Source organism: Pongo pygmaeus, chromosome 12 (assembly GCF_028885625.2).
Source record: "Pongo pygmaeus isolate AG05252 chromosome 12, NHGRI_mPonPyg2-v2.0_pri, whole genome shotgun sequence".
In the NCBI taxonomy this organism is placed as follows: domain Eukaryota; kingdom Metazoa; phylum Chordata; class Mammalia; order Primates; family Hominidae; genus Pongo; species Pongo pygmaeus.
Genome location: NC_072385.2, coordinates 105,773,554 through 105,801,270, shown reverse-complemented (window position 1 = coordinate 105,801,270; position 27,717 = coordinate 105,773,554). Strand labels below are relative to the sequence as shown.

Below are 27,717 nucleotides of genomic sequence, written 5' to 3'. Positions count from 1 at the left end.
GAGGCATGTGCTTTGGTGCCACAATAAGGTTACCAGGACTGGTTTTTAAGCTTATGCATTTTTTCAAGTGCAGGCAGCCCCCCACTAATAAGTTCCATTCCAAATTGTATGTGTAGGTTGGTTATTTGGACTCTGGAACGTGTTTTGCCATGGAAACCATTTAGTACATAGTTGGGTTACCAAGGAAACTGGATGTACTGAAGGAGTCCATCAAGCCATAGTGCCTGCTACATGCATAACCACATTTTGGGGGACAGAACCCAACCCTTTTTCTTTCTTTTTTTGTAGCTGTCAGTTGGGCAGCTCGCCTTGTTGGAGGATAGGCCAGGAGCTAGCAGTGATCCAGCTGTAGCAGATTGGACCTGCTCAGTTCACCCAATACAAGTCCGTATACCAGGAGGGCCCAAAAGTCAAGTCAGATCTCTCTGTAACAGACATGCAGGGCAAACAAGAGCTGTACTGTCACTCACTTCTGGATCGTTACCTGGAACAGCGCTAAGCCACTTTTCTTCCTTGCTTATGAAACCCAGTCCACATCCCAGAGCCAGGAGAGCTGGAGCCAGAGTGAACACAGTGCACACAAAGTGCTTGCCTTTGTTCCTCGTGTTTTCAAATGTCCTTGCAATAAATGATCATCTCTCCAAGTAGTCTGTGTGGACCCAGTATCATGCAGGATAAGCCGACCAGCTCAAACTGGGTGTGGGGCCTGTCCACAAAAGCTTATGGCCCCATGATCTAGGTTCTTTATTAATAGCAATGCATTTTCCTGTTACAGAATATGTCACTCATCACAGTAAAGAGAGAATGCTAAGCCCATTGTACTGTTCCAAAGACAAGGAATGGAAATGGTAACAGCATTATTATTGTAGTGTTTTGATTGTATTTTTTAAAAAATTAAGCCAAGTATAACTTAAATATTTCTTGTTCCTGTTTATAACCAGTGCTGCCCTGTTCCCTTGGTATAATGGATGGTAGTCTACACAGTGAGTACTGGGTACGAAGACTCAGCTCCTCGGTGTTACTTCCTTGGAACCTTCACCTGGTGTCCTAATCAGAGTGATGGGCTTCATTCCCCCGTCTTGTCGTCACCCTTTGGGGCTTCCTTAGTTTAGTCTTTTGTTTCCTATCTTTGTGTATTTGCACAATCACAGTAGTTTAACTTTACATTTGTATTGTGCTTTCTACTTTACAAGGCACATTCTCTTTGCAAGCTAGATAGGGCCGGCATTGTCATCTCTGTTTTCCAGAGTTAAAATGAATACTCAGGCATTTTAAAGGACTTGCCAAACTCTCACATCCACTGGCAGCAGATCTGGAGGTAGAACACAGGGTTTCCAGGGCCCAGTTTTCCTGTGCTCTTTCCACCGTATCATTCCACACATCTGTATAGTTGCCACTTCCTTTAGCTCTGCTTATTTCTTGATGGGTGGTTGTTAGCTGTCTTGGGATTTTACTCAGTGCTGAACATCTCTAGTAGGGCAGTAGCCTTCCCTCTCTGGCTGCTTTAGTCAGTGTCCCTGGCACTTTGGCCCTAGCATGTACCTCTCGCTTCAGCAAATTGGCATCTTGGGACAAGCTCCTGCCATAGTGTATTTATTAGTGAATTGGTACCTTTGCATATTTTATACATTGAATTAATGCCTCCAGGTATTCACCTTGATGGTTAAAATCATATTTTGTTTTATATAGTGTCTTTTCATCAGAAGTATATATTATCTTCCATTATATAGGGGAGGCTAACTGGTTAAATTACTTGTCTCAAATCTTAACCATAACAGCAGAAGAGAGAAGGAAACTAATTTCTTTGAGGAGCTCATGCAAACCAGACACTGTACTAGGTGCTTTGCATATAGAATCTCATTTCATTCTTGCAAAAACCTTGTGGAGTAGGTGATGTTTTACATTTTACAAGTGAAGACAACTCTAGTTCAGACAAGCTAAGTCTGTCTATAGTTCGGACAAGCTACCCTGCAAGTGAAAAGTAGAGGGAATATTACAATCTAGCCTTCTCTGATTCCAAGTCTCATGTTCTATCTGCTGTCCCACATGGCTTCCTCTTGCCCTTAGCAGGGTATCTTACAGTAATGAAGAAAAGAATGCCTTGGATACATGGCGATACAGAGGGGAGGGGGAAAAAGTTGGAGTACTGCCATCTCCTTTTCCTGACAACAGCCAGAAAGGAGAGAACTCACTCCCTTGTCTTTCCTCTAAAGATCATGGAACTGTTGACACATGTTCTGATAGAAGTTTGAACTTGTAACTACGTGGAACTAAGGTAAACCAAATGGGGCAATCTGTAAGTATTTTAGTGGCTCTTGAAGGAGGACCAGTTCATAGACATCACCCTCTCCTGAGCAGTTAGAAAGCTGCTTGGAAAGAGCTGTGCTTCTCTCTTGGAAAGACCGTGAGACCGGGGAAGAGCGCCAGCCGGTGAAGTCAGGAATTCTGTGTTCTGGCGCTGGTTTCTACCTCTTACTCTAGCCAGGTGACCCGAGGCTGGTAAGTCACCTCACTTCTCTGGATTCCTCCACTTGTAAAACATGAGAAGTGAACTGGATGGTCCTCCCAGCAACTGCAGTTTCATTCTTTATCTTTAAAGAAATGTATTTATTTTTTTAAAAAAACAATGTGAGAATGATGAAAAGCTTCTCGCTACTCAACGTCCTTGCCAATGATAGTTTGATAGGGAACCTAGAGTTAATAGCTCCCACAGCTCTGACTCTTTAAGGAAATTAAGAGGCCAGAAGGCAGCGTTCTAATCAGATTTGTGGGTAAGATGGTTATCGATAGTAGTTAATGATGGGTGAAGTGCACTGAGGCTCTTAAAAGATACTTAGGATTTTTGACTTTACTCTGTAGGTTCTAAAGTAAACATGTATGAGGTTTTTAAATTCTCAGATACTATACCTGCAGCTCTTTTTGCTGACTCAAGATGATTTTTGGTACCTGTTTTATGCCTACATGCTCCAGCCAGACCAGCTCCTCTTGAGGCATTGAATACCTAGGAAAAAAGAACAAAGGAGGCTGGATGTGGTGGCTTATGCCTGTAATCCCAGCACTTTGGGAGGCCAAGGCAGGTGGATCGCCTGAGGTCAGGAGTTCAAGAGCAGCCTGACCAACGTGCAACCCCATCTCTACTAAAAATACAAAAAATTAGCCAGGTGTGGTGGCAGGCACCTGTAATCCCAGCTGTCCAGAAGCCTGAGGCAGAAGAATCACTTAAAACCAACCAGGAGGCAGAAGTTGCAGTGAGCTGAGATCGCGCCATTGCACTCAGGCATTGGCGACAAGAGCAAAACTCCATCTCAAAAAAAAAGAAAAGAAAAGAAAAGAAAAAAGCATCCCTTCCCTCTCTACAGTGAAGTTTTTCTACAATAATTCTTCAATAGTGAGTTAAAACTAATTACTAATACTTACAAGCATGAGAATAACAATAAATTAGAGCAAGACAGTTAGAAATGCTTTGATAACATTTGGTCCCTTTCTTAAAATTAAAACTTTTAGCATTTGCTACCTATCTACCTCTGGATTTCCCTAAATAGAAAATTCAATTCAAATCTTTTCTTAGAGAGAAGAGTTTCCAGGTCTTTCTTGAGATATCCAACCCCTTTTGGTAGTCTTCACACACAGATTTTCCCCCACTGTTCGTGGGCACTGACACCTCACCAGAGACTGGGCAGGTTTGCATGGGGTGACGACTGGATTATTTACATGACGCTGTGAATAAGTGATAAGCCTAGTTCTGCAGGGGGCTGTTTTTATTTCAAAGGATGATTTAAATCTACCATGTTAGAATATGTAAGAATAAACTCAGGTGGAGATGCTTTCCTGAGGCCTTTAAGCTATAACATTCTGTCTATAGCACCCCTTTTCTATCCCCCAAAGAGCCACATCTGAAATTTAGCAATCCATTTCTTCAAGATTTCAAACTTGCCTTAAACAATTGAGAATGAAGAGCCATGTGCCTCTAAGAGCTTTGACCACAGCCCCTCTGCCCTGGGCCTCCCAGAATTTCCACACCAGATCAACAGAGCTGTGGAGGTTTCAGGGCCACTGCTATCCTCTGGCAGCTTCTCAGCTCTTGCTGGTGGCCTCAATACCAGCTTTGATTTCTCTCTAGGCCAACCCTTTCCCAGGAAGAGTTCCCTCAACTTCAAGGGATCTTTCTCTTCCTCCAAGTCTAACCTCAGGCTTTTTTGGGTTTGGCGCAGGGAGGGGAAATTGCAGGAGCTGATAATGGGAAGGAGGAGCTGAGAGTCTTCCTCGGTTTTACTGTGAAGGTGTCTGGGGTAAGTGACTGGGGAGACAGGAATGGGCACAGGGGATGAACTGGAGCGAGCTCAGGATGAATGATGCTGCTCACCCGTTCTGAAATCATGCTACTACACCAGCAGAAATCCTGGTATTTTGGTTATAAAAATAGTACAATACCTGAATACCAAAGCCAATGTTGTAGTCACTAGCAAATTTCTCCTGCTGAGTTAAGGAAGGGAAGGCTTCACAGAAGAGGTGTGATTTGAACTGAGTCTTAAAGGATGGTCGTCGGCTACTAGACATTGAGCCCTAAGTACAGATCCTGTTCATTTGGCTGGTGATTATACCAGGAGTTTTATAGGAAGTTTATATGCTATTTCTTGCCAATGGTTCAGTCTTTAATTTAGTTGGGGGCTAGGGGGTGGGTAGATAGTTCTTCTGTTGTTCTGCAAAGCCATCCTCTTCATTTAGCTATATCTCTTGTATCCCTGTTTGTCTTTGTAATAAAACCCTGTGGTAATCACTTGAGCAGTTTTGTGTGTTATTCTTAGTGAGTAACACTTTGATACATGAACACCTCATAGCATTTCACTTGGAGTTGTTTTTTTCTCCCCCATGACTTTAGCATTTAAGAATGCAAAGACATATTAGGATTTCGGATCCTGTTCCTTGGATGTTCCTGCTTACAGAGGCTTATTCATAAATGGCTTATTTTTGCTTATGTATTTTACTTAATAGGCCTTAAATTGGTCCATTGTTTGCCACATCTGTTTTCTAAGCTGCTAGTTGGTGTATTTGAAAATACAAAATGTATAACAACCACTTTTGCTATCTAAAGTCTTTTCTTCTGCCTTATTTTGTTCATATACATGTAGATTTCTTGACATTGCATTTTTGAAACAGTTTCTCAATTCAACTTGTCTTTGGTCAAAACTTAGCCTCTTAAGTCCAAATCTTAGCCTCTTAAGTTGCTGCTTTATAGAAACTGTGGTAAAAATTAATACATTACACTTGGTATTGCTGTCTTTGAGACCTCTAAATTTTTGTTGAATGTGTTGAATCAGAATTTTGCTATTTTATTAGTAGGCTTCCTGGAACCCCAAAGCAGTGCTTCTCAAGAATGTTGTCAGTGGACCACATGCATCGGCCTTGGGAACTTGTTAACAGTGTAGACTCCTTGAACCCATGCCAGACCTACCAAATCAGAATTTTAGGGGCTCAGAAATCTGCATTTTCACCAGCTTCATAGGTAGTTGAACACACACTAAACTTTAAGAATATCTGCCATGAAGTTGGTTAAGTACTGATTTATTTAGGAGTTACTACCTAATTTTCTCCAGGACATGCACGATTGAGTTTTTGGTTTTTCTGTGGTCTATCTTGATTTGAATTCTGTAAAGAATACCCTTAGGGGAAAGAGTAGGGTCATATTTTTCTTAGTATTCAGCAGAGTTGCACAGAAAGTTAGACTCCAGCAATATTATCAAAGCCCAAGTCACTGTGCCTGCTTCTGCCTATTGTGTGTGGCTCTTTGGAATTACACAAGGACAACAGACTGACATGTGATGCTTGGAAATCACCGTCCTGGGTCGTAGATCACTACTGAGTACATTAGACATTAGCATATGGCTCACCTAAGCTCTGGAGCCTTATAATAATAGTAATTAACATAATGATACTTTGTACCTCTCAAGTGTCTTAAAACTGAAGGCCTTAAAGTGCCATATTAAACAAAATATGCAACACCTTGGCAAGAGAGGTCAGTTTTAAGTTCCTCATTTTATGAATTCAAAACCTGAAGCTGAATATGGAAGTTTAGCTTAGAGACTTCTTTTGGATAATGACACATTCAACTTGGAGAAACAGGAATATTTCAAAGGAAACATTTCTGATTTTAGGGGAACAGGGGAGTGGTGGTGGTAAGGTGGTTGCTATTTTGGCATTGCAGGGTATATCCTGAGTGAAAACAGCCACATTTGGTTACTTTAATTAATGCCTTTAATAAGTAGAGGTGTTAGGCTGGAAAACATTATTTTTCTTACATTTCTGTGTATGAAATCTTATACTCCTTCTGGTGCCTTCATTTTCCTTTCCGCTCCTTGCCCTTCTTTATGTATTTTTTTTAATCATTCATAGACTTAGAGAATGTTCAAAACAGCAGCAACAACAGCAAACTTCTAGCTAGAAGAGGGCTTAAAAATCATATAGTCAGGTCCTTTTGTTTCACAGGACAAGATACTTGAGAATAGAAAAGGTTTAATAAAAGATTTCTTCAAAATGGCTCAGAAAATGTGGGTATGGGAGGTATGTCAACAGTGTAACTATTAACAGAGTTTGTATATTTGTGTTCTTTTTGTCTTTTCTTAAGTAAACAAGTATATGAATACACTTTATAGTTGAGAATCAATCAGTCTTTCACAGACCCTGTTTTGTATCTCCGTGCTATTCCTACCTTTTAAATTTTATTCCATTTGCTTTATCTGTATTCTTCCTGTATCTCTCTTCTCTCTCTTTTGCTTCTGTAAACTAATACCTTTGCAACCTAAGTAACTTAACATTACAGAAAAATAAAATTGAAGTTTTTAAAAATCTTGAAGGGCAACACCTTAGAAAAGGCAGGCTAAATTAAAAGATAAAGAAGAAAGTACTTGGAGACTTCTAGAATATTTGAGTTCTTTTTAAAAACTACTTCAACAGCTGTAGAAGTAGATAGTTCTTTATTATCACAATCTTTGCTCCATTTGCTCAGCTGCAAGTATATGTTTAACTAGCACAACTCAAATGGATGATTTATGGTGGCTTTTGCCTTACAAATAAAATGAAGAACAGTTCTTAAGGTACCAGATTAAGAATTTGGAGAGAAAAGGATAGGGAATTTATTCATTTATTCATAAATAATTGATCGATAGAGAGGGGTTGTCTCCTTATGGCGTACACCGTATTTTAATGCAAGCAGATGAGAATCCTGATGATTTATACAATACTGTTCTTCATCTTCATACTAAGGTGACTGAGCTAAAAGTGCTGAGGTAATAAATGTAAAAGTGCTTAGGAAAAATGGAAAAGCCTTGTGTTAATTATTTCTTATTCAAAACAGCTCAGTTCTATAAATATTTATAGGGAATCTAAAAACAAATATTTGTGTGCTGAGGGCCAGGTGCTGGAGATAACGAGCTATAAGGAGAAAAGGAGAGACAGTGAGAAAAAACAGCATTTTCTTTCCTTCTGGGAAGAAAAGTAGGATGGAAACCCTATACCACACAGTTCCCCATACCAACCACCAGATGGAGCTATCAGCCACAGGCAGCTCAGTTGCCGGTCCAGAGGGCTTCCTTTTGGATTCTAGGAGGTGGAAATTAGTAGGAAGTGTGAAATTAGTTGTTGCATACACGGATAATTCATAACATGAGGTACCTACATTTTAGGAAGAATATTTACCTCCATTCACTAGATCACCTCCTCTGTCTGAGAAGAAAAATAGAGTAATTTGATTAGATTTGTTAATAAAATTATGCTGGTTATTAGTAATGCTTCTTTTTTCCAATACTTGCAAATTTATTTTTGAGGTGAGAACAGATATATTTTTCTGATTTTGTGTGCCCAGAGTTAAGAGAGTTAGTGTGGGAAGGTTATTTTGCTTTTCTCTGCTTGTAATCTTATCTTCCTAGTTAATTTCTACTCCTCCCACAAGATTCATCAGAAATGTCACCTCCTCTCTGAAGCATTTCTTAGCACCCTTCTACCAGACAGTTAAGAATGCCCCTTTTTGTATTTCTACATGGCTGTCTGTGCTCAATAATAATTGTTATGATATGAATTTAAATTAATTTTCTGCCTTTCTCTGCTACTAATTGGGAGATTCTTGAGACCATGTATTATTTATATATTATTTATATTTCTATAATATATATTATATATTATTTATATTTCTATAATATATATTATATATTATTTATATTTCTATAATATATATTATATATTATTTATATATATAAAAATAATGTCTATAATATTATATATTATTTATATTTCTACACTGCTGACTACAAAGACTGGCAGGTATTAGTCACAGAATAAGCAAGTTATAAATATTTGTAAATTATAGTTTTTCATAGTCTATTTAAAGAATACTAAGTTATTAATAGTTCCTGAGCAGTTGTCCCCAGCATTATAAATAAGCTATCAGGAGTTATCCTACAAAACAATTAATTTTAGAAGACTTTTAGAAAGGAATATTTACCTTAAGAGAGAAAGGATTATAGAATTAATTGCAAAGAGCATAAAAGGCTTATCTTATTTTACAGTAGAGTCTACTCTCAATGAAGCAGACATATGGAATTTTAAGGCTTATTTGGAATTTTGATTTTGTGACTTATTTACATTTTTAATTGGTTGAATTGAAAAAAATTGCCTTTTTCCTTAAATGAATATACGTAGTCTAGGGACATCTTTGAGGAGAAGGCCAAGTTTGATTCTGTATTACAAATTTTTAAATGGAACTTAATGGGAAAATACGATTCACCGTTCAATTTAATTGATAGAAATCTCTTTCACAGCCAACTTTTCTTTAAAGTGAATTACATATTTCTCTTTAGAAAACAAATGTATTGGTCTATAATTTTTAGACTTCTGTGAGAATGAAAATAGGATGCTCTTTTATTTACAGAAAACTGTAAGACTTTTTTCCTTATGAAAATAATTTCCCAGTTATTTCCCTGTGTGTGGAAAATTTCTGTGTCTCTAATCTTGACTGGGAAAGCTTTTCCTGGGCAATTTAGAAAACTAAAGAAAAGTATCATTATCTTCAAAAAACATTTATCAAGTGCCTACTATAGGAAGGTCAGATTACCAGTCCTGGAAAAACCTCAGTTATCCAAAGGTGAGACTCCTAGCAACACCCTGGAAAAGGGCCTTGATCCCTAAACTTAAAGAAAGGAAGTCTGAAGAGCCAAACACCCCATTTTTAAAATGGAGTCAGCCGTTTTGTTTTATACTGCCCTGGCAAACTTAGTTAGCTTATTTTTACACTCCTAGCATATATGAGACAGCAGATTCAAGGTAGACAGGCTGCTATGGATAAACAAGCTTTGATAGCAGCAAAAATAGACAGCTACAACAAAGTCAAATACAAAATATATTAACTGATAATCCTCAATGATGGCCACATATCATCAATCAAGTTTGGACCCAAATGTATTAATCCTGTTCAGCAAATTATTATTACTTTTTTGAGATGGAGTCTCTCTCTGTCACCAGGCTGGAGTGGAGTGCAGTGGCGCGATCTCAGCTCACTGCAACCTCCAACTCCTTGGTTCAAGCTATTCTTTTGCCTCAGCCTCCTGAGTAGCTGGGATTACAGGCATGCGCCACCATGCCCAGCTAATTTTTATATTTTTAGTAGAGATGGGGTTTCACCATGTTGACCAGGATGGTCTCAACCTCCTGACCTCGTGATCCGCCAGCCTCGGCCTCCCAAAGTCCTGGGATTACAGGCATGAGCTACCGTGCCCAGCCAACAAATTATTTAAGGACCTGATCTGTGGGGTCAGGCAGGCCTGGGTTCTAATCTCTGATATCCCACCTACTAATGATATAATCATGAGTAGTTATCCAAGCATGCAAGCTGAGCTTTTCTTCTATGTGTCAGAAATAACATGAAAACTATTTTAAAAACTGGAACGATATAGATCACAAATATAATAAAAAGTTAACAGCGTTTCTATTTAAATTGATCAGAACACTTAAAATCTCAATAGGTAAAAGAGCAATGTCGTTCAGTTTACAGAAAAAGAAATGAAACAACTAATGAACATAGAACAATGTTCACCCTCACCTAATAATAAAAAATTCAAAAATAAAAACAACAAAATATTTATATCAGGTTTAAATCAGCAAGATAGTAAAACTATACCAATAAACTCTAAATGAAGAGGCCCACGTAGGGAGAAAGGACAGAGCCAAAGGGAAAACATAAATGACCACTTGAATAACTTCATCAACACAAGAAAGTTACAAAGTACTGAAATACACACTGTTGTAGTAATAAGGTATCTCCTCAGTTTATGCCTCATGGCTGCCCTAAAACTACCAGCAGCAAAAGTGGTTTCAGAGTGGGACTATCTGCCACCATTCTAAATCTCAGTACCAGTATGAGCTCCTTGGAATGTTCATCTGTTAGGATTGGCAATATCCATGCTTGAATTTGTATTCTCCATTTCTTGGACCATTCTGCTGTTTGTCTCTTTCATTGTTTGGAAGTCAAATTCCTTCTTTCAGCATTATAATAAGGCTATGTAATATAGCTTGAGACTTCTACTACACTTATTAATCTTACTTATCTAATGCAGCTTTTGCCTGCATTATTGTTAATTATTGCATGATTTACACTTTGAATTTTTACATAGGAATTGTGGGAGGTTTTCTAAATTGAAAAGAGATTTTAAGTTGGCAGAGTAGGAAATTTTTGTTCATTCTCATTAATGCTTTTGCCCTTTCTTTCTCTGTCTGAAGTTATCGCCAGTGGTTTAAGCTGTCTGGCGGCCTTGATTCTGCTTTAGTGCATGTCTGGAAATTTTACTGGTATGAAAAGCATTTTTTGGAACTTTAACATCATCAACAAGTTCTCTTTTCACTTAAATGGCTGAAGGATAAAACATTTTATCTCAAATTCCTGCATTCTGAGGGAATTCACTTATTTCAATTTCAGGAGTTTCTGTTTGTTTCTAAAGAACTAGTGTAATATGTCATTATTCATTCATTCAACCAACATTTATTTGAGTGCCTATGACATGTCAGACAGTCTACTGACACTTTTTAAGTCAGGGTGGGAGGTTATGGAATAAGATTGAAGATGTCCGACACTCAAGAAAAGTAGAGTCTACTGGCAGAGTCAGGCACAGAAGTAACTAACTTAGACAGCATGATGAATTTTGTAATAGCGGTGTGCACGTAGAACCATAGCAGCCCAGTGGAAAGAGCTGTGAGCTCTGTCTACTATGGAGTCCAAGAAGGACTCAAAGAAAGGGTGACATCTGAATAAGACATTGAAGGAAGAATAAAAGTTTTCCAGGAGGTAAAGGAGAGAATGGGCATTCCAGACAGAAGGGACATGTGAACTAGGCATGAATGCAAGAGTGTGCCTGGCATTTTTAGGGCACTGTGAGTAGACCAATATGAATATTTTTAAAATTGCCAGAATTGGCCGAATGCAGTGGCTCACACCTGCAATGCCAGCACTTTGGGAGGCCAAGGTGCATGGATCAACTGAGGTCAGGAGTTCAATACCAGCCTGGCCAACATGGCAAAACCCCATCTCTACTAAAAATACAAAAATTAGCTGGGCGTGGTGGCAAGCACCTGTAATCTCAGCGACTCAGGAGGCTAAGGCAGGAGAATTGCTTGAATCAGGAGGCAGAGGTTGCAGTGAGTCGAGATTGCACCACTATACTCCAGCCTGAGCGACAGAGCAAAACTCCATCCCCGCCGGAAAAAAAAAAAAAAAAAAATTGCCAGAATTTAGTTAGGTAAAAGGTAATAATCTGGAAGGGTTTTACATCCTGAAAGAAACCCAGAAAATGATTGGGTTTTTGTTTGTTTGTTTGTTTTAAGAGAAAGAGTCTAATTCGGTCACCCAGGCTAGAGTGCAATGGGCCAATCATAGCTCACTGTAACCACAAACTCCTGGGCTCAAGTGATCCTCCTCCATGAGCCTTCCAAGTAGCTGGGACTACAGGTATTGCACCACCATGCCCAGCTAAGTATTTTTATTTTTGTAGAGTTGGGGGCCTCACTAAGTTGCTCAGGCTAGTCTTGAACTCCTGGCCTCAGGGGATCCTCCCACCTCGGTCTCCCAAAAACCTGGGATTCCAGGACTAGCCACTGCACCTGGCCATGATTGGTTTTTAGTATATTCTTTTTAGCTGGGCCCCTGCATGGAGCTTAGTGTATGGTTATGTGATAGCTAATCCCCCTCGGGCTCCTCAGACACCTATCCAGGTATGTATTAATTTATCTTATCATACATTGTGTTGAGAACATTTTCTTCTGTTCAGTCAGCCACAGCATTAGGCTACAGAGGCAGTAATTTAAGGGAGCCCCCAGAAGTGCACATATGCACGGTTACCACCCACACAGTCACATACTTGTGCAATGCACACGATCACACAAATATGGCTTTTTTTGTATTATCTTTCATTATTCCTAATAAAAAGTTGAACCCATGGGCGGTACTTCCTAAATATTTAATGGTTTTTTTTTTTTTTTAGCATTAGCATCTAGCATGTGCAAATACTGCATACACATGGATCCAGAAAACTAAATTAAATGAACATAGAAAGGAACATATAAATTGTGTTGTTTTTTTTTTTTTAAATAAAGAGTAGGTAGGTGGGATGAAATAGTGAGTGAGGGCAAATGGGCAAAGGATGCAGTCTGGTAGGTGTTAGAGACAATGGATTCCTGGGAGAGTTTGGAAAGTACAGAAATTTGTAGTCTGTATAAGAGTTGTCAGAAAGTACATGGAAGATTTCTACTATCTATGCTTTTAAAAAATATTTAGAATCATTTATTCAAATTTTCTGGAGACTACCGCAGAGTTAAACCATGAGACGAGGTTCTCTGTGAATTTATTAATGATTAATCATGATGGTCCCAAGTTTCCCAATTGTGCAGGGCCAGCTTTCCAACAGATTCCCTTTACAGGAAAGATACATAACTGGGAAATTGCATAAACCAGCCAGACGTCTTCAGGGAATTATGGGTAGGCAGTTTTCTTTTTAAGTGGCTTATAAAGCATTTGAAGAATGCCATTGTGGAGCAGAGAGCACATGCCCAACCATTGCCTTTTTTTGGGAAGTTGGCACATTCTTGTTTTGAGTTGCCTGTACCAACGGGCTTCACTGTGGCTCCTAGGGTTCCTGGGGGGCTCCGGGAGTCAAGGTGCTGGGGTCAACCAGTGACTCACTCAGAGCTTGAGCCAGTTTCCAGTCAGATGACTCCAGGGAATAGGAATGGGGATGGGAGCAAGAGTTGGGTTGGGAGTAGGCAGAAAGTAGAAATTAGAGATAGGCCTTCAAGGAAATTCCAATTTGCTTTCCCCATTTTCAGAGTCTCTGGTTTGGCTCAAACTCCCAAAGTGTCTCAAAGACCCTTCTTCCTTTTATTCTGGAGCTACTTAGAACCCAAACTCTTCCACTTTTCAAGCAAGGGTTAGCCAGAGCTGTCTAACAGACCTGTCCAGCATCTTACCCTGAAACCCCTTGGGCAATGCTGAGGCCCTGCATTCCTAATACAAAAAGGAGCACAAATGGGTGGGTGTGTCCTTTTTGGCACTTGTTCCCCTCCACTTTGCTCTTTTGCGGTCAAAAAGTCTTGCACAGCAGTTACTTAATGCCAAGCTGGCCCAGCTGCAGCTAATTTAATCACTCGTCTGTTGAGTGAGGTACTATTTTCATTTTGCAGTTGAGGTAAACTGAGGGTAGAGATATTTAATTATTTTATTTAGCACCAGAAATGGACTCTGATAGATATAGGATGAAACATTTGGACATTCTTTTGTTTGCTTTCCATTTGAAACATAATTCACTATATTATATACTGCTTCCTGTTCCCTAAATTAGTATAAATTTAAATTTTAGCTACTGCAACCTTCTCTTCAAACTAACTACTAATTCCTAGAATAAATACTAGTGATTTCAAATGAAACCTTTTAAATTTATGGGCAAGTGGCAAGGAGTTGTAATTGTTTAAATAAAAATTATTTAGAAACTTGAAATGACGTATTTTGTCTTTTTAAAAATACCAATGGGTGTTTAGGCCCACGTAAAGAGAGTACATTGCTGGGCCCTGCAGCGCATACCTCACACCTGGACAGTAAAGACAAAGGGCACCTGGAATGTACATGGCTTTCTGCAGGATGCTTTGAGAAACCAGAACTTAAGTAATGGTTAAAGTAGAGACTCCAAAGTCAGACAGACCTGGATTTGAATCCAGCCTCCAATACTGAGTAGCTGGGTATTCTCTTAGCCTCCTTTTTGTCACCTTTTACCCAGGCATGAGGATAGTATCCACTTCACAGTTTTGAGGATTAATTGAATTAAAACATGTGTAATGAGACTACTGTCTGGCATACACTACTCTATGGAGTCAGTGCCCAGTGAATGATAGCTCTTCCTAGCTCAGCCAACCCTGCACCGGGCTTCTTCCTAAGTGCTGTTATGCACATAACCTCATTTCATTTCCCTACCAACCAGCCAGGTAATCCTCTTCCTCACACAGCTAGAGCAGTGTTAGTTGAACATTTGAATTTTTAAGCATCTTGACTGAATATGACACTGCATTGGTGACATTTTGATAGCTGTCACTGCATGGTTTAGTTCCAGCATCTTTCAGCACATTCAGAAGCATCAACCTTTACATGTTGGGGCTTCTCCAACAGCAATTATAGCCACAAGTGGAGAAAAGCTATACATGTTCTCATAAAATATCATCGAGATTTGTGTCATAGGCCTCTAGTGACAAAGACATGTTTAACTGCTAGATGTGAGTTTTTTTTCCCCTTTCAGATAAAATTAAACTGTGGAGTTACCATTTAATCCACATGTGTAAGAATAAATTGGTTTTTTAGTCCCAATTCTGTAGAAAATCAAAACTAGTACCAAATATTTTTATTTATAAACATTTTTATTGTGGGTGTAGACATATCTGTGTGTAGACAGATAGAATGAGGTGCCCCCCAAAAAAAGATGGTGATGTCATCTTTTGTGGCCAGCCTAGTGAAATCCTCACTCTCCCCAGATGCCTCCCAGCCGGCAGCCACTCTGCTTCCCCCATGACCTTCTTCTGAGTGTGAAGCTCTGGGTGCCAGCGTTTCTTCCAGCCAAGTCAGCAGGTGGGCCAGGATCAACTTGAGAATTAGTTTTCTTAACAGCCCCAACTGACCACTCTCAGAATAATTCTGTTAAATGTGACCTCTTGTGTTATGTGGAGTAAGTCAGTAGCTGGCTCTCAGGGAGACTTTAGAGACCCAGAGAGCTTTATGCCTAAGGGGAGAAAAAGAACATTTTTCTTGTCTTGAGGCAGGTCACAGAAAATGTGCACATGGTGCTGGGGACAAAGGTCTAGGAAAAAAGCAAAAGTCAGTCACCCCTGCCAGATATCTAATAGAATGCCAGAGTTAGACATGAATGCCATAAGAATAATGAAAAACTAAGAGCCGTGGGCCTTAGGAAGAGAAAATGGAGTAAATCGGATGATAGAGCAAGAAAAGTTGTGAACCCAGCCAGAAAGAAAGATAAGGGTGAGGCAGTCTGTCCCCATCTTAACACAATGTACTCCTAAGGGTGAGACTTGTGTAACATCGGCTGGGCTGATGGAGCTGGGTCAGAGGCCTCAGAATTGGACTCACGTGGCCCAAGGCTCTAAGGTGATGTGATCTGTCATCATGGAGATGAGAATTGAGGCCATCCACCCCTTGTGGGTGTTTCCCTCAGGGCACTGCCCATTGCAAATTGCTAGATCATTTCTGTCTGGCTTTATCTCTAGGCCCACCGCTATGCACCTCTTAGAAACTATCAGGTGGTACTGAAAACTGAAGATGAATTTTCTCATGGAGTTTTCTTCTTAGAAACTCCTAGACTCAGTGACTGATTGCAAAAGGCACATCTGGCACAAGAAAACAGACTCCTACAACTTGTTGCACTTAACATCTTGATACCAAGGATTATAGGGATGGAAAGACAGTGCTAATCCCCGTAAACGTGTGGTGTCTGGTCACTTCCGTGCATTCCGTGCAGTCAATAAAATACGGTGTCGATGGAACCCAGTGCAGGTGGAGCAGGGCAGTTCCACATGTGCAATTGGTATTTGCTCTTCTTCCCTTCAGTGTGTTTTTTGTTGTGTCAAACACAACCGAATGAGAGTTGCCCCTACACCCCCACGTGGAGTTAGAGGAGTGCGTCCTGGCCTGGAATAGGTCTCTTTCTGGGCCACTTTGTGGGCTCTCTGAGCAGTGGAAGCATAAATATAAACCTCGGGCACATAAGGACACACACAGGCCGCAGAGCCTGTCAAGGGCTCTGTCATGTTCCGAGTGAACAGATGTTTATCCCACAACATTTTTCTTTTTCCTTCTTGGAGTTTGTCCAATGCATTAAAAAAAAAAAACTAAACTGTTTACACTAATTATTCCCTTTTGCTGCCTTTGCTTGTTTTGTTTTGCTCTTTTCTTTTTCCCATACATTAAGAGCTATTCGTGTGAGGAAATTCTGCCCAGCTGCTTTCTGGAACAGATACTTCCATAGCTTAAACCAGGAACCCTTTGTTCTTGGATCTGAGTGGAGCGCAGATTGCCTTGTCACATGTATCTTGGCGCTTCTTCCCTGAAGTTTATAGGCTTTTAAAAATCCATTTCCTTTTTACCCCAAAGATAATCAGCTTCCATAACTTTTCTTAAAGTAAATAACTCCAGATCCCTTCATGGTTTCAGATTTTCCCGTATGCTTCAGTCAGGATTTTATTCAGCAATCATTTATTAAGTACATTCTTAAGTTTGGTGAGTACCATACCACTGTACTAGGTATCAAAAGAGAAATTAAACCCTTTCCCCTTTTATTGGTTTGTTCATGTTTTCACTTATTTTTTCATTTCCTTCATTCAAGAAATATTTGTTTAGCTCCTACTGTGTCCCAGGTACGGCTCTGGGTGCAGAGGAATCAGTGATAAGCAAAAACAGACATCATCTTTGCCTTCAAGGAATTGCCAGTGTACTGCGGGAGAAAGACGTAAAGAATTAATTGCAATTCAGGGTGATACATACTATAATAGTAGGGTGTTCAAGTTTCTTTGAGGAATGGGAAGGGTGTAAATGGCTCTGCCTCAGGCATCAAAAATAACTTTACAGATTACTGGACATGTGAGAGTATTCTACACAGAGAGGAAAGCACATACAGAGGTGAGGAGGTATAAAGTATGGTTGGAAAATGATCATTGGTTCGGGGAGCTTGATATCTGAATGCAAAAACAGCAGATGCAAGAGGTGAAGCTGGAAAAGTAAGTTGGGTAGCCAAGCTGTTAAGGTCATTTTGCATGCCAGGTTTAAAAATCTGGAGTATGTCTTAGAGAAAATGGTGGGGGAAGGGGCACTGAAGCTTTTTTTTTTTCCTTGCTTTTTTTTTTTTTTTTTTTGAGACAGAGCCTTGCTCTGTCACCCAGGCTGGAGTGCAGTGGTATGATATTGTCTCACTGCAACCTCCGCCTCCTGGGTTCAAGGGATTCTCCTGCCTCAGCCTCCTGAGTAGCTGGGATTACAGGCATGTGCCACCACACCCAGTTAATTTTTGTATGTTTAGTAGAGATGGGGTTTCACCATGTTGGCCAGGATGGTCTTGAACTCCTGGCCTCAAAGTGATCCACCCGCCTCAGCCTCCCATAATGCTGTGATTACAGGCATGAGCTGCTGCACCCGGCCACACTGAAGGCTTTTAAGCAGAGAAAATGCTTTGGAAGTAAATTGTGTTTGCTCAAAATTCATATGTTGAAGCCTTAACCCTCTAGTACCTCAGAATATAACTATTTTTGGAGATAAGGCCTTTAAGAGGTAATTAAATTAGAATGAGGTCATCAGAATGGGCCCTAACCCAGTATGACCAATATCCTTATAATAAGAGGAAATTAGGACACAGATACACACAAGAGGGAAGACACAGGGAGAAGACAACCATCTACAAACCAAGCAGGCCTCAAGAGAATCCAGCCCTGCTAACTCCTTAGACTTCCAGCCTCTACAGTTGTGAGAAAAATCAGTTTCTGTGTTGAGGCCACCCAGTCTGTAGTACTTTGTTATGGCAGCCCTAGGAGGTGAATACACCAAGGTTTAAGTTTTGTAAAGATAACTAGAGTCCATGGAGGATGCTGGCTTGGAGAGAAGAGTAACTTGAAGTAGGAGGAGCTGCAGTAGGAGAGTAGGAGCTGCAGAGGTCTATTTCATGATAATAAGGTTGAGTGACCAAAAACTACTCTAGTGAGTTATCCTATCAACCAAAATAGTGAATACCACAGGAAGGACACATTTTGGGGGAGTAGGGGGAGGGGTGGATGCCAAACTAGTAAATCTGGATTTGGACCGCTTCACTTTGGTATGTGCCCTGGATGGCTGCATCAAAATGAACTTTCTTACCTTCTGACCTTTGATTGGGTTCAGCAACTAGAGATTTGAGGGTGGAAGGAGAGTAAGGAGGGATATGTCTCCTACCCCTGACATCCTCCCTTCTTTGCACTGGCGTGGCTGTGTTTGAGTCTTCTACCTATGGCCACAACTCCATTGGGAGCCCCGCTCCTGACATTACAGTTATCTTTGGTGATAAGTAATGCCTTTCCTTTGTTGCCAGCCCTAGGGTGCTTCTCTATCTCTTCTCTATCTCTTCTTGATTTCTCTTACCCTGTTTACAACCTCATAACAAATGCCTTCATCAGATTTGCTTCCATCTCCCCTTTCAGTGTGCCATCTATTTCATGCCATGACCCTGATGAGTTTTAAATGCCTACTGGACATCTAGGGGGAGATATCCAAGAGACAGTTAGAAATTTAGGATTAGGGGCTTGGAAATAGGTTGAGACTGGATATAGCTTTAGTGTTAACATGTTGGTGGGTGTGGAAACCATGAGTTGCCGATAATATAGTGTGAAAAGAGAAAAAGGTTCTTGATTGGAATGCTGGAGAAGATAAACTTTTCAGGAATTGACAGTTTTCTGCAGCTAATAGAATCTCACTTATGCATATGTTCTTCATTCTGATTGTGTGACTAATTCCATATGAATCATTCAGACTGAATACTTGCACCGTCACTAGTTATATAGATAGGTACTGAAGTTTGCCTTTGTCTTCAAGAAGGGACTTGGTGACCAATGAATAGTGAAACAATTTCAGAGAAAATATATAAGTAGCATAATCAAGGAAAACATTTTTGAGCATCCTTAAGGATTTCATAAATGTATTTATTTCTAAATCTGTATTAATAACGGGTTATTTTTAAATGGTGCCGTTTGCGCTGGGAGCAGTGGCTCACGCCTGTAATCCCAGCACTTTGGGAGGCCAAGGCGGGTGGATCACCTGAGGTCAGGAGTTCCAGACCAGCCTGGCCAACAAGGTGGAACCCCGTCTCTACCAAAAATACAAAAATTAGCCAGGCATTGTGGTGGGTGCCTGTAATTCCAGCTACTAGGGAGTCTGAGGCAGGAGAATCGCTTGAACCCAGAAAGCAGAAGTTGCAGTGAGCCGAGATCACACCACTGCACTCCAGCCTGGGCAACAGAGCGAGACTCCATCTCAAAAAAATAAATAAATAAATAAAAATAAATAAATAGTGCAGTTTGCTAAGTCTGTTTGGTAGGCAACACTTTGATGGCTAAGATTTGGTTACTCTATATATTCTAAAATAGTTAACCTATATTCCCTATAAAATTGAGAGAATCATGATGTTCAGATAAGTGTTTTTCCTGCACTCTCATTTAATCTGTATTTCTACTCCTATAAGGTGAGTACCATTAATATCTTCCTCACTACTGATGAAGAAACAGGCTTAGAGAAGTTAATAATTTTCTCAAGACCACACAGCTAGTAAATGTCAGAGCCAAGTTCTATTTATCTGAATAAGAGAGTTTTCGCTAATACCTGGAAAGACTTTCTTGGACCTTCCTCATCCAAGGGCTTTTTGTTACAGAGGAACTCAAGGAGCCCGGTGGAAAGCACTTCCAACTAAAAGGTGTTCCCGTGGTCTAGACGTAGAAGCTGCCTTTAACAAGGGTCCACCAGCACACAGTGGAACCATTTTATTAAAATGGCCAGAATTGCCTGTGTCGAATGCATAAAATATATTCTTTCTATTCTTTGGCTAGTATAAAAGTTATATCTGTTGTCCAAATTGAATAATTCAGCCAGAATCTGATTTTCTTGGAAGGCCCATCTCTCATAGGCTCACTCACGTAGTATAATCAGAGGACATTTGGCACTTTCGAAAGCCGTAGCCTACTTCTTCTGGAGGTCTGTGTGTGACATGGTGTGGCATCATAGGAGCCTGCCCGGTCTGCTTTGTATGGGCTGTGATCACTCCTAGTGGCTATGAATTTTTTCCTTTCATTTATGCCAAATTCTCCTCCCTTTTGAGGTTTGAAAGGCAAGGGGCATATAAAAAGGAAGTGGTTATGGCCCAAGGTCCTTTATTGCCTTTTTTGTCCAATGCATTGTTGACAGCAGTTTACTTATCATTCTTAGAGGGCCAAAAGCTTCATTCTGATCAGGTTTCTAATCGCTGAAACTTCTATTTTAAATGGATTTGAAGGCCCTGCCCTTAGTTGAAAGATTTCGAGTCAGACTTGAAAACATCAGGAAGATTAATTAGTGTCTTCACAGTTTTTTTCCCTTCATGTTCCATCTGGGCACAGATCCAGCAACTTACCCAAGGAGCAGGATAGTTAGTCTCACCCCTGCTCCCCAATTAATTAATTCAACCCAACTTCCAGAAAGATAGCAACACTGTAGGTGAGGGCTGAGTCCTACTACTTATTCCCTCATTGGCCCCCTGTACCCTCTTCTCCTGTGATCAGCTTCTCAGCAAGCTGATGAAAGACTTAGCTTAGCTCCAGTATGTGTTATCCCACTACTCATGTTAAAGACTTGGTTAACTGTGTTCTATTATGGGCTTATTTAAAACTTTACCTCCTTCAAACTCCAGTAAGGATTGTGGGTCAGTTTGTAAAAGAGCTCTTCTGAACCACACCATGGAGATTTATTTCAAGCTGTGGTAACAGAGTAATCCTGAAACATACTACTTTAATTATTGTAAATGTCTTTGGTTAAGAGGAAAAAAATCACTTTTATTTTTAAAGATATTTTTATTTTACTCTAAGTAGAATAATGGCAATGTTTAGCCATTCTGGAAGATAATTTAACAATATGTGTTAAAAACCTTTAATACTTTCATACCTGTTGCTCTAGGATTTCAGTATATTATTGTAATTCTAACCTGAGTGGAGTGTTTTTACCTGACAAGCATTTATTCCCCAATTTTTATGTTCTTTGTGACCTCTTAAAAGAGACAATATAAATATCCAGGCCAGGTGGGGTGGCTCACACCTGTAATCCCAGTACTTTGGGCAGCCGAGCTGGGAGGATCACTTGAGCCCAGGAGTTCAAGACCAGCCTGGGCAACATAACAAGGCTTATCTGTACTAAAACAAACAAACAAAAACAATAGCTAGGCTTAGTAGGGCGTGCCTGTAGTCCCTGGGAGGCTGAGGCAGGAGGATCACTTGAGTCCAAGAAGTCAAGGCTGCTATGAGCTGTGATTGTACCAATGTACACCAGCTTGGGCAACAAAGCAAGACTCTGTCTCAAAAAAAAAAAAATTATCCAGTAATAAGGGATTAGATATTACAGTATAGCAGCATAACAGAATCCTGTTAGTCATTGAAAAAAAAAGCAAAAACGAAAACCATAGCCTGGGATCATGTTTATAATACAGGGCATTCCAAAAGTCCGAGTACAGTTTTAAGCTTTAATAACTTAAGAAATATAAATGCTTTAAACTTTCAAAAAACATTTATTTGAAAGTTTATTTAAGTTTCTTTAAGATTTATTTCCATTCGTGAATTTCGGACAATAAATTTTTAATTTTTTTGTTTCAGTTAACATTTGTCAGAGATTAACAGAAAAAATTAAAATTAAAATTTGAAATTTTATAAATAATGTGTTTTATAATCTTAATCACAAACAAAAGATAAGTGAGGGTGATAATTTATTAAAACAGACTTTAAAAACAATATGTACAGTTTGATTCTGATTATATAAATAATATATACATGCATGTGCTGGAAATTAAAAAGGAAATCTGCGTATCAAAATTAATAGTGGTTTTCTCTGGAATGGTGTGATTATGTATTGTTTTAATTTTTCTCTTTGCTTTGTCTACTTTTCAAGTTTTCTGCAATGAATGTCTACTAATTTCTATTTAGAAAAATGTCATTTAAATAATTTAAAGAATAGAGCCAATATTTTGACTTACTCTGAGTCAAAGTATCACAATTAGTGTATATAAAAAGCTAGGAATATTAACTTCATCTACCAATTGCCATTAAAGTAATTAATTTAGCTATTAATACTGAAAATAAAGAAAAATTAAATATAAGAAGTATTTCCTCCTAAAATAGCTAAAAGCTATGCTCCATATCTTTATGTTTGATTGATAGTATCACATTTTTAAGAAGTTATTTTTAGATGTTTATGAACTATAAGAGAATCATATAAAAGGAATAGCTGTAAAGGGGGATTAGAGGGCTTTTTGTTGTTATTATTTTGTATTTTGTCATTCTAAGAGATTAAACAAAGATTCATGAATAGAAGCTAGAATGGAAAAGAATTTAACTTTGTAAGAAATTAATTTCTCCCTTACATCTTATAACATTTTTTACAGTAGAGAAAAATCAAATAGGATAAAAGGATAAAAGGACTACAGATTCTTAAAAAATATGTTTAAGTAAAGAACACGGTATAAAAGGATATATGCTTCAGAGTACATTTCCTCCAACCCGAGTCCCCTCGTCTTCTAGTTCCCCTTCACAGAGGCAGTCGGTTATGTATGCGTGTCCTTCCATGAATATACAAAGGTATGTGAACATATCCTTTCTGTCATTTGGATGGTAGCATGGTACCATTTGGATGGTAGCATGCTGTACATACTATGTTGCAGTCTGCTTTTTAAAATATATATATACACATATAGATATATATATAAATAATATAAATATAAATAGCTAAATTTATATATAGATATATATAAATATATATCTATATATATAAATAGATATATGGATATATATAAATAGATATATCTATATGTATAAATAGATATATATATCTATTTATAGATAGATAGATAGATAGATAGATAGATAGATACATCTTGGAGATTGTACCATATCAGTCCATATAGATTCACTAGTTGGTTATAACAGTTGTTTAATCATCCTTACTGATGGACCTGAGTTTACTTTCTGTCTTACTACAATTAATGATGAATATCTTTGTACATACATTGAAGACTACTGTTCTAACAGTTGTGTCTGTCAAATGATGAAAGATGATGATGGGATTCTCACATCCCGATAATACTTGATAGCTTTCAAAGCACTTCCTATACGTTTTTTGTTTTGGAATGATCTACCTTCAGGAATGGTTAGCGACCCACTACTGGAGGTAGTCAACCACTGCGTGCATTTACAAGGTTGCTATGAAGAGAGGATCAGTCCCTGAATGGTGCCTTCTGGTTAGGGAGTGGAGGGGACGGGCTGTCCTTTCCTACTTTCCTGTCTAGTAGATCTTCCCGTAATAAAGGCATTTTTTAAGCAGCCTGTTTTCTTACTATCTTGAAGACATGGGAAAGGAGGGAAATCCATTGTGTTCTGATTGTTTTCCATGTTTAGTGCTTTATGCCTGTTTTTAATTGGACTTTTGTGGTTGAGATTTTCATTTACCTCTTGCTTGGAGTACCTTCCACCTCTATATTAATTAATAAATTATGTCATGGATATGTGGGCTGGCTCTCCTAGGTATGTGTAGCACCTGGAACATTTTTAGTGATTGTTAAGAGGCATGTCAGTGAAGTTTATAGATTGAAACCTTTTGTTCTTCAGATTTTAAAATTAATTTCATTTTCTTCCCCTCAGCTTAGAAGCAATGGCTACTCAATTTCTTTGTATGTATAATTTTAGAACAAAGGACTTTCTTAATATGTTATATGCTATTCAGAGTTTACTTCAGGGATGTGATTAAAAGGGAATGGAAGCCAGAGGAACTCAGGAAATGGAACCCTGCTAAACATTACCTGTGTCTTCTGTGTTTTGTTTTGTTTTGTTTGAAATGTGTGTGTGTGTGTGTGGTGTGTGTGCATAATCCAGCATAACTATCCTTAATAGAATTGATCATTCCTTTTTTCCTGGATCTGTAGCATCATCAGATGTGTGCATTCATTTAGGACTTTGAAGAACATCACTTGCAATAATATACAGTTTTGTCCTCCCTTTAATTGTTCCATATTCACCGTGTTAATTTTTCTCATCAAAACAACAAGGACAGGTTCTTAGGAGAGTATGGAGGATCTCCTCTGAAGGGTTACAGAGCAGGGAAGATGCATGTGTGTTTCATGGCTCCCTACCCACCCCGTGTGGCCCTAGTACATCCCATCCTGCATGTATCTACTTTCTTGTCCGATTTCTGTGGCTTCTTCAGACAAGAAGCACACTACACAGTGACTGGGTCAGAAGTCCAGGGCTGCAGGACTCTGCTCAGGCATGTCTGTTTTCCCCAAAGTATCCTAGAGCTGCACTTTCTATCAACTTATGTTTCCCTGTGAAGAAAACCTTGTCTCAGCAAGGTGTGGCTGTTCTCAGAGTACTGTGTGTATATGCATGTGGGTGGGTGTGGGTGTGCATATATGTGTAATGGGGATGAACGAGTATTCTTGTACCCTCTTGTTGAGTAGAAGAAAAAAATCAAGTTCAAAGTATCACCAGCAGAGCATTCCAAATATGCTTTCCGGGAGTTTACAATTTAAAGCAGCCTTAAAAATCTATAACCTTGTGTATTAGTCAGCTCAGGCTGCCATAACAAAGTGCCATAGACTGAGTGGCTTAAACAATAGAAATGTATTTCTCACAGTTCCAGAGGCTAAGAAATCCAAAATCACTGTGCCAGCCTGGTTGGTTTCTGGTGCAGCCTCTCTTCCTGGCTTGCAGATGGCAGCCTTCTCGCCATGTCCTCTTATGGCAGAGAAAGTTTGTGAACTGTCTGGTTTCTGGTCTTAGAAAGACACTAATCCCATTGAACCAGGGCCCTACCCTCATAACATTATCTAATGTTAATTACATCCCAGAGATACTATCTCTAAATATTATCACACTGAGGATTAGGGTTTTAACATTTGAATTTTAGGGCGACACAAACATTCATTTCATAACACCTCCCTTGAGTTGGCCTTGTGGGGGTTGCCCTGGTACAGATTACCGTTTACTTCTGATAAGACTCTAATTTACTTTTGGCAAAAACTGACTAACCACATATAAATAAGTGATTTTATTTACCTTTTCCCCCATTTGGTGCATACAATTTACCACGTAGTCCAAGCCTTTAGGCCCCACAAGACTTCAGCTCAGGACCAGGTAGACTGCCAGGTCTTCCCCTATATCCAAACAGCCCTGGGAGAGAGAAGGGAGGGAATTTTTAAAATGAGAAACCTGGGATGTCCTATGGTTCAGAGCACTGGAAGGTGTACTTGTAGTCATTAAAAAGCAACTGCAGTGACCCAGCATAGTGCTAGTAATCTGGCTCCCAGGCCGTTGAGTGCAGCAGGGAGCAAGACTTCAGGATCACACTGCATGTGGCTTTAATGTGCACAGACTGACTTCATGCTGGGACCACAGCATCCCTGATCTTTCCTTGCTGTTTTTAGACTTTTAATTCAGCTTAGGTCTAGATGTTGGATTGACGTGATATTGTCCTTTCTGTTTGATTTATCGATTCATTGTTTGATAGTATACTGTCAAGAAATCAGTGACAGCTCTGTATTGCCAGTGAAAAGTCCTGACAGCTTAAAGCATTCAATAGTACAGGTTGGTACATGACCTTTGAGTTTTCAACCCTTGGATGTAATCCATGAGAAAACAAAAAATAAAGACAAGACTGATAAATAGGATTTATAAGGGTTGACAGAACTAGGAGGATGAAGGGTAAGATAAAGATTAACCATACATTCCCTAAATATACAGGTATTCAGGTGAAAAACAACAACAAAAAGTTATTGAGGGATGAGATCCCTTGCTTTTGACTAGAATGGTACCTTCCAGCGAATTCAAATAAAATAGCTCAAGCTAGTTTATCTGTCTGTGAAGCACATTTCTCTGAATAGTTTTAATTTTCCTCTTAGTCTTCATAACAAAATCATAAATGTAGCTTTCTGTAGGACTGTGTTCTAAACCTTTGGGAAGGCCACTGATTCACTAATTAAACAAAGGTGATATAGCAGTGAACAGAGCAGACAAAAATACCTGTCCTCGTGGAGATTCCATTCTTATGGAGGCAGGCAATGTATGTATATATATATAAAAGAAATATGGTGAAAAATAAAGCAAGGCTTCAAGAGGGCTGACTAGACTCATCCGGCACTTGCCTCCTCCACAAAGAGGAACCAAAATAGCAAGTAGATAATCATACTTTGAATAGAGAATCTAAGAGAGAACACTGGGATTCAACAGAAAAGTGGCAGGAAACACCCAAGGCAAGGAAGGAGAGGGAAGCACAGCCGGGATCAGCTAGAAGCCCTGAGAGGCTCCTCAGTGTGGGGAAAGGGGGAGAGATCCCCAGGGGTCCACATTTCCAACACAGAGTCCTGCAATCCTAGCCATAGGAGGGCCTCTTGACCCTCAGAGGCTCTCAGACTAACATGGGGAGCTGCCTTGAGACCATGCTAGGGAATTGCTCCAAGGAGGGAACTCACACTGGGTCCCACATGCATCCCCTGAGTCCTAAGCAGCTGTAGCATGGTACAATTTTGAGAGCCCAGCCCCCACCAGACAGCATCCTTTCCTAGGGCCTAACAGCACCTGCGTCTCCACATCTCTCAAGCCCCACTGATATCCCACTGCATCTACCTAGAGGGCTACTGTGGTGCGATGCCCCAGCACTACAGCACACAGTATCCTGTATCCCAGGAAACAGGCAGTGCAGTGCACCAGGGAGATCTGCTTCAGGACAAAGGAAGCCAAAATGCATGCTTCCCAGAGCCCAAAACCTGTCTGCCTAAAACTATTGCCACTGACAGCAACCACCATCCCAACTAGCAGCAGAACTGTAGTGCAATTGCATGTACCCTGAGGACTGGCTCTTCCCACTGCTGCTGTGGCTACTGCCACAGCTGTCACCATTAGGAACCGAAGCTCATGCTCCCCAGAGCCTGAGAGCCACCTACCTGCACCTGCTGCTACTGACAGAAACTCTGTCCACCTCCTACAGGGCTACAGAGCACTTGCACACGCCCTGAAGACAGGCTTTGCCTGCTTATAACTACCACTGCTGCCACCACACGGAGCACTCCACCTGGGGGCCTGAGGATCACCCCACCTTGCGCACCATAGCCTGCACAGGAGGCCCTGAGTACAAGCCCAACCAGCCTGGCACTGCTACCCCCTCCCAGTACCCAAGCATGCCTTCCAGTGTCTTGGGGATTATCCCACCCTGTCCCCACTGCCAGCATTTGTGCACTCCTGCCAGGGACCTGAAGATGCCCCCCACCAGCCTGTTGCCACCATCACAGCCAGCATGTTCTACCTGGAGTCCTGGGGATTGGACCACCCAGCTTGTCACAGCCACTGCTAACACAAGTATGTGCCACTGGGGAGCCTCAGGGTTGTCCCACCACT

General features: G+C 40.0%; 1 protein-coding gene and 1 long non-coding RNA gene across 7 annotated transcripts in view; one reads left to right on the top strand and one right to left on the bottom strand.

The window, feature by feature from the left end:
- BABAM2 (BRISC and BRCA1 A complex member 2) overlaps window positions 1-27,717 on the top strand; it is a 544,147-nt gene that overhangs the window by 350,714 nt on the left and 165,716 nt on the right. The gene's annotated exons all lie outside the window — the stretch shown is intronic.
- LOC129030060 (uncharacterized) overlaps window positions 281-27,717 on the bottom strand; it is a 58,585-nt gene continuing 31,148 nt past the window's right edge. The window contains exons 2-3 of the long non-coding RNA XR_008500539.1: window positions 2,908-3,001; window positions 281-1,968 (exon numbers count right to left, since the gene is read on the bottom strand). This is a non-coding gene — a long non-coding RNA (uncharacterized LOC129030060). The remainder of the gene's footprint in view (window positions 1,969-2,907; window positions 3,002-27,717) is intronic.